General features: G+C 38.4%; 1 long non-coding RNA gene across 5 annotated transcripts in view; it reads right to left on the bottom strand.

The window, feature by feature from the left end:
* LOC115298653 overlaps positions 1-13,562 on the bottom strand; it is a 31,706-nt gene that overhangs the window by 12,300 nt on the left and 5,844 nt on the right. For 3 of the 5 annotated variants that reach the window (XR_003911817.1, XR_003911816.1, XR_003911819.1), the window contains exon 3: positions 8,850-8,917. The exons of 1 other annotated variant lie outside the window; for it this stretch is intronic. This is a non-coding gene — a long non-coding RNA (uncharacterized LOC115298653). Of the gene's footprint in view, positions 1-8,849; positions 8,918-12,509; positions 12,880-13,562 lie in introns of those variants that run through there. One more of the 5 variants, XR_003911818.1, reaches the window with a different exon arrangement.

Here is a 13,562-nt window from a genome sequence, read left to right on the forward strand (position 1 = left end):
TCCATTATCCCAGTGGCAGAACCTTAACATGGAACCTGTCCCTCACCTCTCACTATAAGTAATGTGAGGGCTAAAAAGAGAATACTGGCAATTAGAAATTGATCATCCACACATATTAATTGCATGCATACTGTGTGTTAGAAATTGCTAGGCATTTGATCAAGACATAAGTCAAATTGCAGGCTGCTGAAGAGTAAACTTGAAATAAGAAAGAATCATTAGGGAGTCCAGTGAGAGATTATGGATGGCAGAGGCAGCAAGGTTGAAGAAAATGATAGGAATAAGAACATTTTTTTTCATATTTTAGGATGAAGAGAAAGTTGTGGGAAGAGATAGATTGAAAAAGCAAGTAAGGATATAATTATTAGAGCAAGAACTTGGAAGAGGTAAACGGCTTTGGGTATGAGTATAGGTGAAGGAAAGCAGGAAACATGAGTGTGGAAGCAAAGAAGGAAGATAAAAGTGGATGAGAACCATAAACTTATCCAGAGGTGTAGGAGAAGTAAAAGAAGTCCCACGAAGATGACAGGAATTTGGAAGGAAAAAAAGGGGCTGGTCCAGGAGAAAGAATAAGTGAACTTCAAAGAGATGATGTGAAGCAAGTTTTTCACAGCTAAAATGGCTATTTCCTCTGCGAAATAGTCAAGGTAATCTGCTGAAGGGAAATAGCGCAGCATAAATGCAAAATTTAAGAAGACTAGCAAGAAATGACCAGCATAGGGAATGGGCAAGGGTATGTAAAGGTTTTCTAGACAATATTAAGAGCCCAACAGAGGTTAGAAATCATAAATGTGTAAGTCAGGCAATCAACATAGCAATGTGATTTGCTTCCAAATTATTCAATGCCTGGTACTAAGTTCAAATCAAATGGATAGGTTATTCTAGAATTGAAATTTAAGAAACTGGAATGAAAAGATGGTCATCAGAGTGTTGGGCTGGTGAGAGAGAGGTTTAAGTGAATACCATGAGTTGTAGGTTGGATTGAATGAGAAAAGAAAGCCAAAGGCTTATTGATCAAGAACACACAAAGCCTGCAAAGTAGAATCAATGAGAGCAAAGAGCAGCTACTCCCCTACATAAATCCTCTTTAAGGGTATTCTGCAGCCTTTATCTGGAAGATAAAATTCAATTTACTTCTTATAACAAGGCTTTCCATAATCTTGCTTGTGTTTCTGTTTCTCATTCCTTCCTACAAATGCTCATAGGCATTCCACATATCCTGGCAAACCAAATGGCTACGTTGCTTCCTACATTCATGTCATACTGTTCTTCTTGAAGAGCTCCTCTTCTTCTAAAACTCCATTAACCTGAGGAACTTCTCAGCCTTTGAGGCTCATCTCAACCATCTCTTCCTTTTTAAAGATTCCTGTGGTAATTTGTCTGTTATTAGAAAAAAATGCCTGCTGAATTTTTATCCCATCCCTACAAACTTGTGCCATTACTCCAACAAAAAGGCCCTTGATTCTGAGCAAGCTAAAGAATGCTATAGAAGTGGCACTGTGCCAGTTCCAGTGTACTCCCACTACCATGCCCTAAAGGAGTTTGGGTTATTGTGCCCGAGTTTACCATGTGAAAAGAAAGGCCACAGTGAGTGAGAATTGGCCTACTGTACCTATACCCCATACTGTAAGTAAAATCTTCTTGGCTCTTCCTACCTACCCCAACTACAAGTTGAATGTAGGTGGAGCTCAGTCAACCCAAAGAATTGTGAGAAATAATAAATCACAGCCATTTTAAGCCTCTACGTTTGGGATATAGGTATGCAATCATTGATAAATAATATGTCTCTCATTTCTAACTCAAGTGCAACTGCTCAAACTTTCCATCATACATGCTGCTGTTTCTATAATACACCTCTATCTTTTTAGTTATCTGACCCAGATTGCAAAAAAATGTTTACATATCTGCTCCCTTCCTATTTAGTGAAATTCTTGAGATTAAGAGCAAAGTCTCAGTGCTAAGTAAGATCTATAGAGACAGATACAGATCTAAATACAAATAGAGATAGTGAGATAGACATAGATATACATATAGATATGTATCCTAAGTCCTAGCACACAACATATGGTAGATACTTAATAAGTGATGTGAGCTAAGTTGAATCTGAATTGAGTTAGTGGGAAAAAGAGAGGAAGACCCTATGCTCAGTCATTGGAATTTCACGGTTAAATATTTCACAAACAGAGCAGTCCTGGGAACAATATGGAAACATACTGGAGGTAAATTTGGCTCAAGCACAGTCTAGAAATTGAGGTGAGCATGGGCACATCCATCATCATCAAAGATGGGAATTTGTGGTCTAGTATGATGATGGGAGGTTGTGTGGAGTAGAAGATGGTGACCCTGAATCGGAAGAGATAGCGAACTTCAGAAAAGGAGACTGTGAGTGAGTTTTTCAGCTGTAAGGATGCTCTTAATTCAATACTGGACAATTAAGAAGACAATGGCCCAAACTTCTACCCAATGTATACTCAAAGGAAAAAAGTTAAGTCTTCATTTCACAAATTTAGTGGAAGATGTATTACACTGGTTTCCCCTTAAGCCATTTGAGTGCTCCTCTCACTCTCCTGACTCTTTGTTCCACTGCCACTGTAAGCTTTCTACTCAGTCCTCTCCCCTTTACCTATTCCTTGGGCCATCCATCAAGTCACTCCTACACTCTTAGTCACTGATATCTCCCAAATCTAAACTTTCTGACTCCACATCTTTCATGAGTTTCAGGACTGTTATTTCCAATCCTCTTGTGAACCACTGTCTGGTTTTTCAAACTCAAGATCTTAAAGGTCAAACTGATTATCTTCTACTCACAACTTTTTCTCTTGTATTTCCCAACCCAGTAAATGGTATCACTGCCCATTCAAACAGTCCAGAAAGAAATAGTCAACATGGTGATTAAGAGGTTGGCTTCTGGAATTAGTCATACAGAAATTGCTCAAATCTGGTCTCCATAAGTTACTATCTATATGGTAACCTGGACAAATTAGTTAACTTTTCAGAACTTCAGTTTTTCTCATCTGTTACAGTCCTCCAAAGTTTGTGGAGAGGATTAAATAAGTGCCTGTCCAAATCCTCAAAACTAGTGCTGCCTGCTACACTTCTTAGAGTTATCCACTTTTCCCTTTCCCATATCACCTGCCTCTCCCAAGCAACTGCCCACCAAGTTCAGTCAGTTTCTTTCTTTCTCTCTTTCCCCCTTTCTTTCTTCCCCCTCCTTTCTTTTTTCTTCCTTCCTTTCTTTTTTCTTTCTTCATTTCTTTCTTCCTTCCTTCCTTTCTTTGTGTGTGTGTGTGTGTGTGTGTGTGTGTGTGTGTGTGTGAGAGAGAGAGAGAGAGAGAGTGAGGAGGGGAGGGACAGAGAGAAAGAGAGAGAGAGAGGGAGAGAGAATCTTAAGCAGGCTCCATGAGTATGGAGCCTGATGTGAGACTCAGTTCCATGACTATGAGATCAATGAGCCAAAATCAAATGTTGAAAGTTTGACTGAGCCACCGAAGTGTCCCCTGAGTTCAGTCAATTTCTAAAATATATCTTAATATACACTTTTGTACACTGTCACTTCCACTAAGTATAATACCCAAACATATTTCAACATATCTATTACAAACCTAGTCAATAGGTTTTAAAAAACATAAATCAGATCATATCCCTATTTTCACTTTCACAGTTTTTTCAATTGTCCCCTATTTTCTACAAAAGAAATGCCAAATTCCTTAGAATCTGATATTTTCAGACTTTCCCTTAATTAACTTTCTGACTCTATCACTTCCCACCATTCTCTACATTTCACACACTCCCTCTCCAAACACACTCTTCTGCCTTCATGTCTGTTTCTTTCCCTAGATCCTCAGCCTCCACTTCTCCTCTGAGAATTCCTGCTCCAGCTCAAATGTGATTTCCTGTCTGTTGTCTTTGAAAAACCCTCAGGTGATACAGATTGCTTACTCATTTGTTTTCCCACATGACTGTATACCTGCCATAGCCTTTATCACACTACAATATAGTTATTAATTTGTCTGTCTTCTCAACTATACTCTGACTTCCTCCTCCAAGGCAAAAATAGTGAAGTATTTATTCTTATATTACCAGTCTCTAACATAATTCCCAGAAATAGCAGTTATATGAGATGCTCAATAAATATCTGTTGAGAGAATGAATGAATGAAGAAACCATGTTCATTTCATTCACAACCTGCTTGCTATGTATTATTTGAATGGTGCTTGTTGTTTATTATTTGAATATTAATTAAACTAAAATCTTTCAGGGATATATATATATAATCTTTAAGAGTAGTCATTAATTTGAAACATATAATCTCACAGTCTCTCTCCCAACTTCAAAATTCTATGATCCTACTGTAAACTATGCTAATGCTTTTCTGCAGGCATGTACAATTGGAATCTTGTCTGGGACAGACAAATTTGTAGAATAGGATCTAGTGGGTTGTCTGGGGTATATTTTCAATTAATTCTGTCATATTAACTTTAATGAATTATATTTTATGAAGCTTATACTTTTCAATTAAGCAAAATTGAATTATGTGCAATTATGTGCAGTTCATTTTTCAAAATGGTCACATGGTGACAAAAGTGTTTTTTCCTAAAACCTTGTCAGCTTGAGTGACATGTGAGTACCCAGCACTAAGCGTCTGTTAGGGAAATCTTATTACTCTGTGTCTATCACTAGAAAATTAGACAAACGTTACAAGACCTACACACTTACAATGTTATGTGTTTTTGAAACGGCTTTCCACAGAAGGCCTTTTATTTTATTAGAAAATTATAAGCAAACAAGTCTTGTTTAATGGCTTTCAAAGTATAAGCACATATCATGTCAAAATTGTACCACTCTCAACTGCTTAGTTGTGTGAAAAATCTGTCAAGCCCTGGTGCCCAAGAAAATAGGGTACCATGGCAGAAGATTTCTTGCTGAAGGATATAATGTATGCTCAATTAAACCAATAGAGCGTGTGTAATGGTCTGATTCTGTTGTAGAAAGAACTGTCAGCTTTCCATTCTGGGATAAGAATTTTTTTAATGCTTGGACTTTTGGTGAATTCTGTGTGACAGACAAGTGATACAATCTTGAACTTGTAACTCAGGAAAGGTTGGATTCTTATTTCTTCTCCTTTTCACATTCAAAAATTCTTGGAAAGTTTACCTACTCTTCCTAATATCTTCTCTGTCTCTGTTCCCTTTCTACAATTACCTTAGTTTCCTAAATATTTTAACCAGCAATTAAAGAACCATCCATGAAATGCTAAATTTACATCCTGGTTTTCAGAGAAATCAATTGTTGGTTGTGCTGATACTTTACTTGAGAGTAATTCCCAAGCGTTTTAGTGCTTCAAATAAAAAAAAAATCTTTATGTGCTTCAGAATGAATGAGATGCTAATAAAATGTGGTGTAAAAATCCCAGAGCACCCCAATGTCCCTTTTATATTCTGTGCTATTTGACAAATTTATAACAATTCTGTTTCTCTAAGCCTAAAGAGATCATGCACAGAACTTTCCCAGAAAAGATGACAATAAATATATAAAACATAAGATGCATATTTTTCTACATATTCTTAAAAAATATGACTTCTAAACATGACAAAATGATATTGGGTGTTACTAAACTGCCATCTACTGTACTTGTTCACCCAGGACACAATATCGTTTATAGGCTTGCCATTTTCAATGAATACATGAGTTTTTTCCAGCTGTTTCTTGACATTCTTTCTTTCCCTTGTTCTAGCAATGTGTACTCCTAAAGACCAAGAAAGAAATAGTTTCAACTAATTATAGTCCCACCAAAGCCTTTCACATCATTTAAGGCTTAGATTGATTATTCACAATGCCATGAAGACGTGTCAGTTTGAAACAAGAGGAGGTTTAGAGAGGTTTACACTTTGCAGAGTGCCACCTGTCTCCAAAGGGCACATTCATTAAAAAGCTCCAGGTGCAAGTTGTGGGAGCAAAACAGCATAATGAAGTCCTTTGCCTCCTTGTGCACCTTTTGATTAATAACATTCTCCTTCAGTTCTAGCAGATTGTGCACCATGTTTGCTGGAAGAAACTTGAAATACCAACCTAGTTTTCTATCCTTGTCTGAATAGAGCAAATCGCCATTTATCTGTGACCTGAATCAAATGAATATACAAAAATGGGGTATTTCTGGAACAATCTTCTTTAATAAGAGACAACAGCTAATAAGCCAACTGAATGGTCTGAATGGTATTTATTCAATAAAAACATTTAGTATGTGACACTGATCAAATTTTAACTAATCCTCTCTGTCCTATAACCACACACGTAGAAATCCAATTGATATTTACACTGATAACCTTAAGGCATTGTAAAGTTCTGAGTTGTCTCCTGAATCATAAAAATGAGAAAGAAAAGTGGCATTTATGAAATATCTCCTATTTACTAGACATTTTCACCGGCACTATCACATTTTATCCACATACCGGTCTGATCAGGTAGACACTTACATCCTCATTTTTACCACTGAAAGTGATTGAGGCTCAGAGCAATAATAAGAGCTAATATTTATTGCCTGCTTATTATTTTCCTGGCTTGTGTTTATTACTTGAGAGGCATTGCTGCAATTAATCCTCAGAACTGCATTATCAAGCAGATACTATCATTAATTTCATTTTATTAGAGGCTACTCAGAGAAGTTAAGTAACTTGCCCAAGATCACACAAGTAATATGTAGTAGAGCTAAAATTTGAACCCAGGCAAACCGGTCTCCATCCCTATATCATTAACCCCAACACTACACTACTTAACAGTATGTGTGTACACTTTAATGTTAGATGAGTCCCATTATTGTTTTGTTTGTGAAAGTTGGTAATATATGTTTGGAACACATGCTAACTTTCAATTAACATAACTATATCCTAATAATAGCTATTAATACTTGCTCTGTATTGTGCATTTACTGTTGAGCGTTTTACATGCATTATGTTATTTGAAATATACACACAGATGTAATTTTACACCCATTTTACCATTATAACAGTGAGGCTTGGAGGACTACAATAAGAATAATCACAGCAAACACATGGGACTTACTATGTGTTAGAAGGTCTTTTTCCACAGTTTTAAACATAGTGCTTATTTAACATTGACAACAACCGTATGATCTATTTTTATTCCTGTTAGGCAGATGAAAAAACTGAGACTTAGCACTTTCACCTAGCTTACAAAGGTCGCAGGCAACAGAGGAGGAATTCTAGTTCCAAAAGCCTATGACATTAGCCACTACTCTAACCTGCAGAACAATTTAGAGTAGTCAGTCCTTGCTCACCGCAAACGTTAGCAACACGCCTTAACTATGATAGTATTCATCACAAGCTAACAGTTTGTTGCATACCAACTAATATAATTATGCAAATTAGGCAGGGAGTGGGAAGGAATCAAGCCTGCGCAATTTCCCCTTGGTCAGGCCTGTGCATAGTTTCAATGATGGCAAAAATAAAACCCCTCTCTTCCTTTGTTCTACAAATACTTAGCACTAACTGTGTTCCAGGTGCTGAGGTTGAGGAAATAAATAAGACGTATCTCCTATCTGTGGGGAATTGAGAACATATGAAACAAATAGGTAATTACAACATAAAGGGACAATTTCTAAACGGCGCTTTGCTTTCTAAGCCAGAGCCAAAGCTGCAAAACACTGCCTTACTTGGTCATATAGCCCCAGAGGAGGTCACAGTGAACAACTGGGAAAAGAAAAGGAAGGCAGAAGAGTGTGCCTCCATACTGCTTAGGATAAAGTTGTTAAAAACATCGTTATAATAGTTGCAATGTTATTTAGTCCTTCAATAATGTTTATGTGTGAACTGGGGTGGAAGTTCTCAATAGTTTTTTGATATATATTTTCTTTATTTCTCATCTGATTTTTACCTTTGAGAACTACTCTTTCCTGGAAGACTCATCTGTTCCTGATCTTTCAGGTCTTCTCCTAGTCTGGTCCATACCAAATTCCAGCTCTAATATTAGTCAGGATTCTTGGTTGCAAGTGGCAGAAACCCATACAATCTAGCTTAAGCAAAAGATGAATGTGTTGACTTGGCTTCTGTAGGAAGTCCAGGGGCTAGACATGGCTTCAGACAGAACAAAATTCAGATATTCAAATGCTATAGTTAGAATCCACTCTCTCTTCCTATCCCTTCCTACTCCTCTCTCTGTCTCTCTCTCTTTAACTCTCTCCATCCATCAGCTCTTAGTGTGTCTGCTTGACTTGTTTTTGTGGGTGAGCTCTCTCTCTCTCTCTCTATAGTGTGTCTCACATCTACACTTACCAGCTTAGGAACTCCAAAAGAGAGAGAACTTTTCTCTCCAAAATGAATTCCTAAATGAATTCTAGGGAATATTCTGATTGGTCTTTCCTAGTTTACATATTCATTCATTCTTCAACCAGTTACCATGACCAGTAGAGCTAACACACTGAATTGGATTATCAAATCAGTCTCACAACAATCAGATTTTTCCCAGCATCAATCTTTACTAAAAAATTTCAAGGATATAGGAAATCAAGAGACAAAGACACAGCAGAGAAAGGTCTGGAACATTTTTACAAGGCCCTGTCTATCCACTGGCCCAGAGCAATAGATGACATTTCTGTGTGAGGTTTTATAGATTATTACCTCACAGAATGGGAAGTATATTATTTATGAAGCATTTTCATTTTATACCTCCAAGAATTGTGTAGCTTATATGAAATTCTCCTGGGAAGCTATGTCCCATAAATCAATAGATTCCAGGTTTATTTACTGGATGCAGTGTTTACCAAGGGAGACCCTGCTAAAGGCATTCTGCATGAAAGGCCTCCTCCTCCTGTCTAAAATCACTATTCTATTTACCTGAAGTCCAGTTGACAAGGAATTAGACCACATCAACTTCTCTTCTTCTCTTTCTCCTAGTGGTGTCCCTATGATAAAGAAAGTGAATGGATCACAGGCTGGCTGCTTTACCCCTTCCTCCCTTTCAAGGGACTGGGCTGGAGTTAAGGGGAGCACCATGATTGACATGTCCCTGAGAAGCATCTGCAGTTTCCTAGTAAAAGGAAAGTACCCTGGGTATATATAAATTTTGACTACTCTTATCTACTACACACTTCTGTCTAGACAAGAGACTCTTAAGAGCTCTAGAGATATGGTAACTTTCCTTTTTCCTACATGTTATCTATTTCTCTCTAGTTTCTAGGTGTAAAAAACTTTCCAGCTATGTCTTGTGGCTCATGAAATGCAGGTAAGACAATAAGTTGACAGCAGAGAGTGGGAATAACTAGGCCAAACTGGGGGTGTGTGGGAAAGAAAGCCAAAGAAATGTTTCATAAGGCCTCACAAGGAAAGTTTAATTGGAGAAAGAAAGCCCCCCTAAGTAGGTATTTTCCATCCAATTCTCATTAGGTCCTTACACCATTTGCCTAGAGAAATTCTAACATAACAACTAAATTTATTTAACCTTTGGCAGAAGATACAAACAGCTACACTACTGATCTAATAATCCAGCAAGTACTTTTTGTTTGGCCAAAACAGTATATATTTTTAGGTTGAATTTGAAGGTCTTTGAACAGCCCATCACCATCTCCCTCATTGCCTGCGTCTTATGCGGGCCTGCTTCATTCATTCCTGCTACTCCCTGGCCCTGCAAACACTTGAGGTTTTGAGCCATGGTTTAAGGGCTTGATGATTTCTGCCAAACTTAAAATTCTTTTAAAGAATGTGTATTTTAAATGTTTTTATTTATTTATATCAGTGTGAATAAGTTTCTCAACTGTTTTTCATTGGAAAGAAAACCAGTGGGGCGGGGGGAGTGTTGACTAAGGATAAGACCAAAGGAAAAAATAGGACCAAGGCTGCAGGGAGTAGCTGCCGACCACCAAAATTTAAGGAGGCACTCATTCTCTGGTAACACATCCAGGCCCAGCAACCATGACAGTGTCCCTAAAATTTCATGCCCCATGTGACTGGCTTACCTACCTCTGGTCCTAGCACTGAAGGATAAAGTTTTACCAGATTTGGTTTCTGTGATTTGTGATGAACTTATCCTGGATGGATTTCCCTTCTCTACCCTTCTACTGGTGAGGTGGAAGAGCTCTTCCATGTAGGAATTCCCACAATATTCTTGGGATTAAGACTATCCTACACTTACCACAATTTTTTTCTATTTCTTTACACATCCATATGCACCAACACTCAGTGAGCACCAGGCTGGGATATTGTTCTCTTTGTAGTTATAGTATCTAGCCTGGTCCTGTTGAGTGAGTGAGTGAGTGAATGAATGTGCTATTAGCATCAAGCATCTCATTCCTCCTGTGGCAGGGGACACTTGTGAATCTCCATGTCAGCTATAATATTTTGTCTTTGCCATAGATTGATGGCAAATTTCAATAAATTTCATTCAAATTTCATTCTCATTATGATGTGGTTTTCCCATAAATATGGATGTAATTTCAGTATTGTTCACTTTTCTAACATAGGTGTTCAAAAAAGCACTGCATTAGATTTGCAAGCGACACCTTATACATGCTTTGCCTTTCAGTCTCCAGCATGGCCAGCCTCCTTGACCTAATTAGACTTCTCCACTCCCACATGGCTAGTAAACACAATAATTAATTTATAAAGAACTCTGAAACACCAGCTGGCAAAAATTCCCTATTAACGGTTTGCACAGAACGAAAGGAGAATTTAAGTTGTGATATGTGAAGTGTATGTGTGTATATACACTCATATCACTTAATCCACTGAATTTCTAAGAATGTCAAACTGTAAGTGTAGCAACTAAATGATGGTTAATAATTTCTTGCCCCTGAATTGTAGAAAAATGTGTGACAAGATATTCCCAGAGATGTATATTTGGGGTACATGAAACTTAAGTGTCTATGAATATTCATACACATCCCAAGCACTATTGTAAACAATGTTGTTCTTAAGTTTACTTATTTTGAGAAACAGCAAGAGTTTGAGTGGGGGAGGAGTAGAGAGTGAGGGAGAGAGAATCTCAGGAAGGTTCTGCCCTATCAACACAGAACCCAATATGGAGCTCTATCTCAAAAACCGTTAGATTATGACCTGAAGCAAAATCAAGAGTCAGATGCTCAACCAACTGAGCCACCCAGATGCCCCACTGACTGAGCCACCCAGATGCCCCTCAAACTATGTTGTTCTTTTTTTTTATTTAAAAAAATGTTTTTAGGGTTTATTTATTCTTGGCAAGAGATACAGTGTGATTGGGGAAGAGCAGAGAAAGAAAGGGAGACACACAATCCAAAGCAGGTTCCAGGCTCTGAGCTGTCAGCACAGAGTCCAAAGCAGGGCTCAAACCCACAAATTGCAAGATCATCACCTGAGCTGAAGTTGGACGCTTAACCGACTGAGCCAGCCAGGTGCCCCTAAATTATCTTGTTCTCAAAAGAATGTTTAGAGCAGTCAGTTTATATATTTCTCATTGCCTTAAGATAGAGGAAACTGTAGTGGCCATCTCATGGAGTGTTTGCCTAGTTAAGAGCTATGGAAGGCAGAATTTTAAGATGGCTCCCAAGATTCTTCCTCCTGCTGTACATGTTATTATGCCTTTCTTTTGAGTGTGGGCAGGACCTGTGAATATGATGGGATGCCACTCTTGATCTGGTTTCACTACGTGGGAAAGGTGATGGATTCATTTCTTATATAATTCAACTTCGTTATATAAGACTATAGTAGTGGTAGTGGTGTTGGTAGTAAGTAATAATAAAATAACAGTGATAGCAGCAGCAGCAGGAAAGAGTGTAGAGAAATTCTCTTGCAGGCTTTGGAGAAGGAAACTCCATGTCGTAAGAAGAGGGTCATATGATCCGGACCTAAGGGTAGTCTCTAGGAGCTGGCCCTGGCTGACATCTGGCAAGAAAATGAGACTTTGTAGTTGCAAGGAATTGAATTCTGTCAACAACCTATATGAGCCTCGGATGGAATTGTCTCCCCAGTGGATAACTTAATTGTTATCTGGTGAGACGCTAGGCAGACAATAAGCCATGCTCAGACCTCTGACCAACAGATACTGAGATAATAAAGTATGCTGCTTTAAGCTGCTAGGTTTTTGGTCATTTGTTATATAGTGCTAGAAAACAAACACAAAAACCAACTACGTTTTCTTTTCTCTGGGTGCTATCCTTTTCTCTTTTCATCCTAGCAGTCAGGGTTGCACATTACACCATGCTCTTAACCAGCTGACATGGCTGATTGGACCAAGCTAGCTCAGCTAGAGCCTTTTTCTGAAAATTTGGAAGTTGGGGCCAAGAGATTCCAGTTGGGAATCTCTGAAATGGAAAAGAGGTATAAAGGTAGAAGCTTTCTTCACACTATCTTCTGTCCAGTACTCCCTCCAGGCTATACAAGGCTCTGGGAAAATATTTGAGGGGGAGCGCAGGGTGGAAGCCATCAATAGCAATACTTTGACTATAAAAGTAATTACAAAAATCTGAGTTCATGTGAGGTATAGTGGTACATTGATAAAAATTTAGCGCAAGAAAAAGGAACCAATACAGATGTTTATTGTCCAATCAATGCACATGAAAACTTTCCTAGTTTCCGGGATCCACTTCTTTGTGTTATTTATTGTCAAAGATACCATTCTTGGCTAATTTCACATATTCCACTGCAAGCAAAAGGTAGTAACACCATTATTATTCACAATGCTATGGCTCTTTGGAACCTTTTAAAATGGAAACACTATAGATCTTCTGGCCTCTGCAGTTTCCTAATGCCATTTATTGAATTCTGATTACATCATCACTCATCTCATGGCAACACCCATTGTACTGCCCTTGAATAATGGTTTCCAATGACTCTCAAATGTTGTTAATGTGCTTTGTTGATGATGACCACAAATGCAAATCTTACCCAGAGGATGCTGGAAAATGAAAACAATTATTCTGTTTTATAGTCATGTTAAATTTATCATTTAGAAGTTTATAGCGTTTATTTATGGAATTTAGAGCATTAACATAGAACAACACATCTTCCAACCATGTCTTTTCTTGAATTAAGCCTTAATGACTGCACTGCTAGAACATGACCTTTTTAATGTTGATCACTACCCTGCCTTCCACATACCAGTTACCAGTAGTGAGGATTGATGAGGGGCCCTGGGCAGAGCAAGAAGGGCAGTCCCATTCAGGTAAGCCCTATCTATCACATGCGCCACAGGGCTTAAGACCAACCCAGGACAGCAGAATGTCAACACACGCAAGAAATGACTTTGATAGGAAGGGGCCACTGGCTTTGCAGTACTACTGTCTGTAAAGCTCTGGGAGGGGACAAGAATGACCATGACCAGGATTATCTGACATATAGCACCTAGCTTGCAAAAGGGTGGTGTGACTGCCCTGGGTACCAACAACAGGGTGGCAGGGAGAACCCCGGCATAAAAGACACCTGGGCTACCCATACTTCTCTCAGTTGCTCCTCAGCAGGAGGCTCCTGGATCTGAATATGGACAGATAAGTGCCCATGTACCAGCTCACACAAAGAGGACAATGGGTGGCCAAGGTCCTAAACTTGTCCTCTGTCTGATGTTACAGAAACTCATCCCCT

The sequence above is a fragment of the Suricata suricatta genome, chromosome 8 (genome assembly GCF_006229205.1).
Source record: "Suricata suricatta isolate VVHF042 chromosome 8, meerkat_22Aug2017_6uvM2_HiC, whole genome shotgun sequence".
Classification (NCBI taxonomy): Eukaryota; Metazoa; Chordata; class Mammalia; order Carnivora; family Herpestidae; genus Suricata; species Suricata suricatta.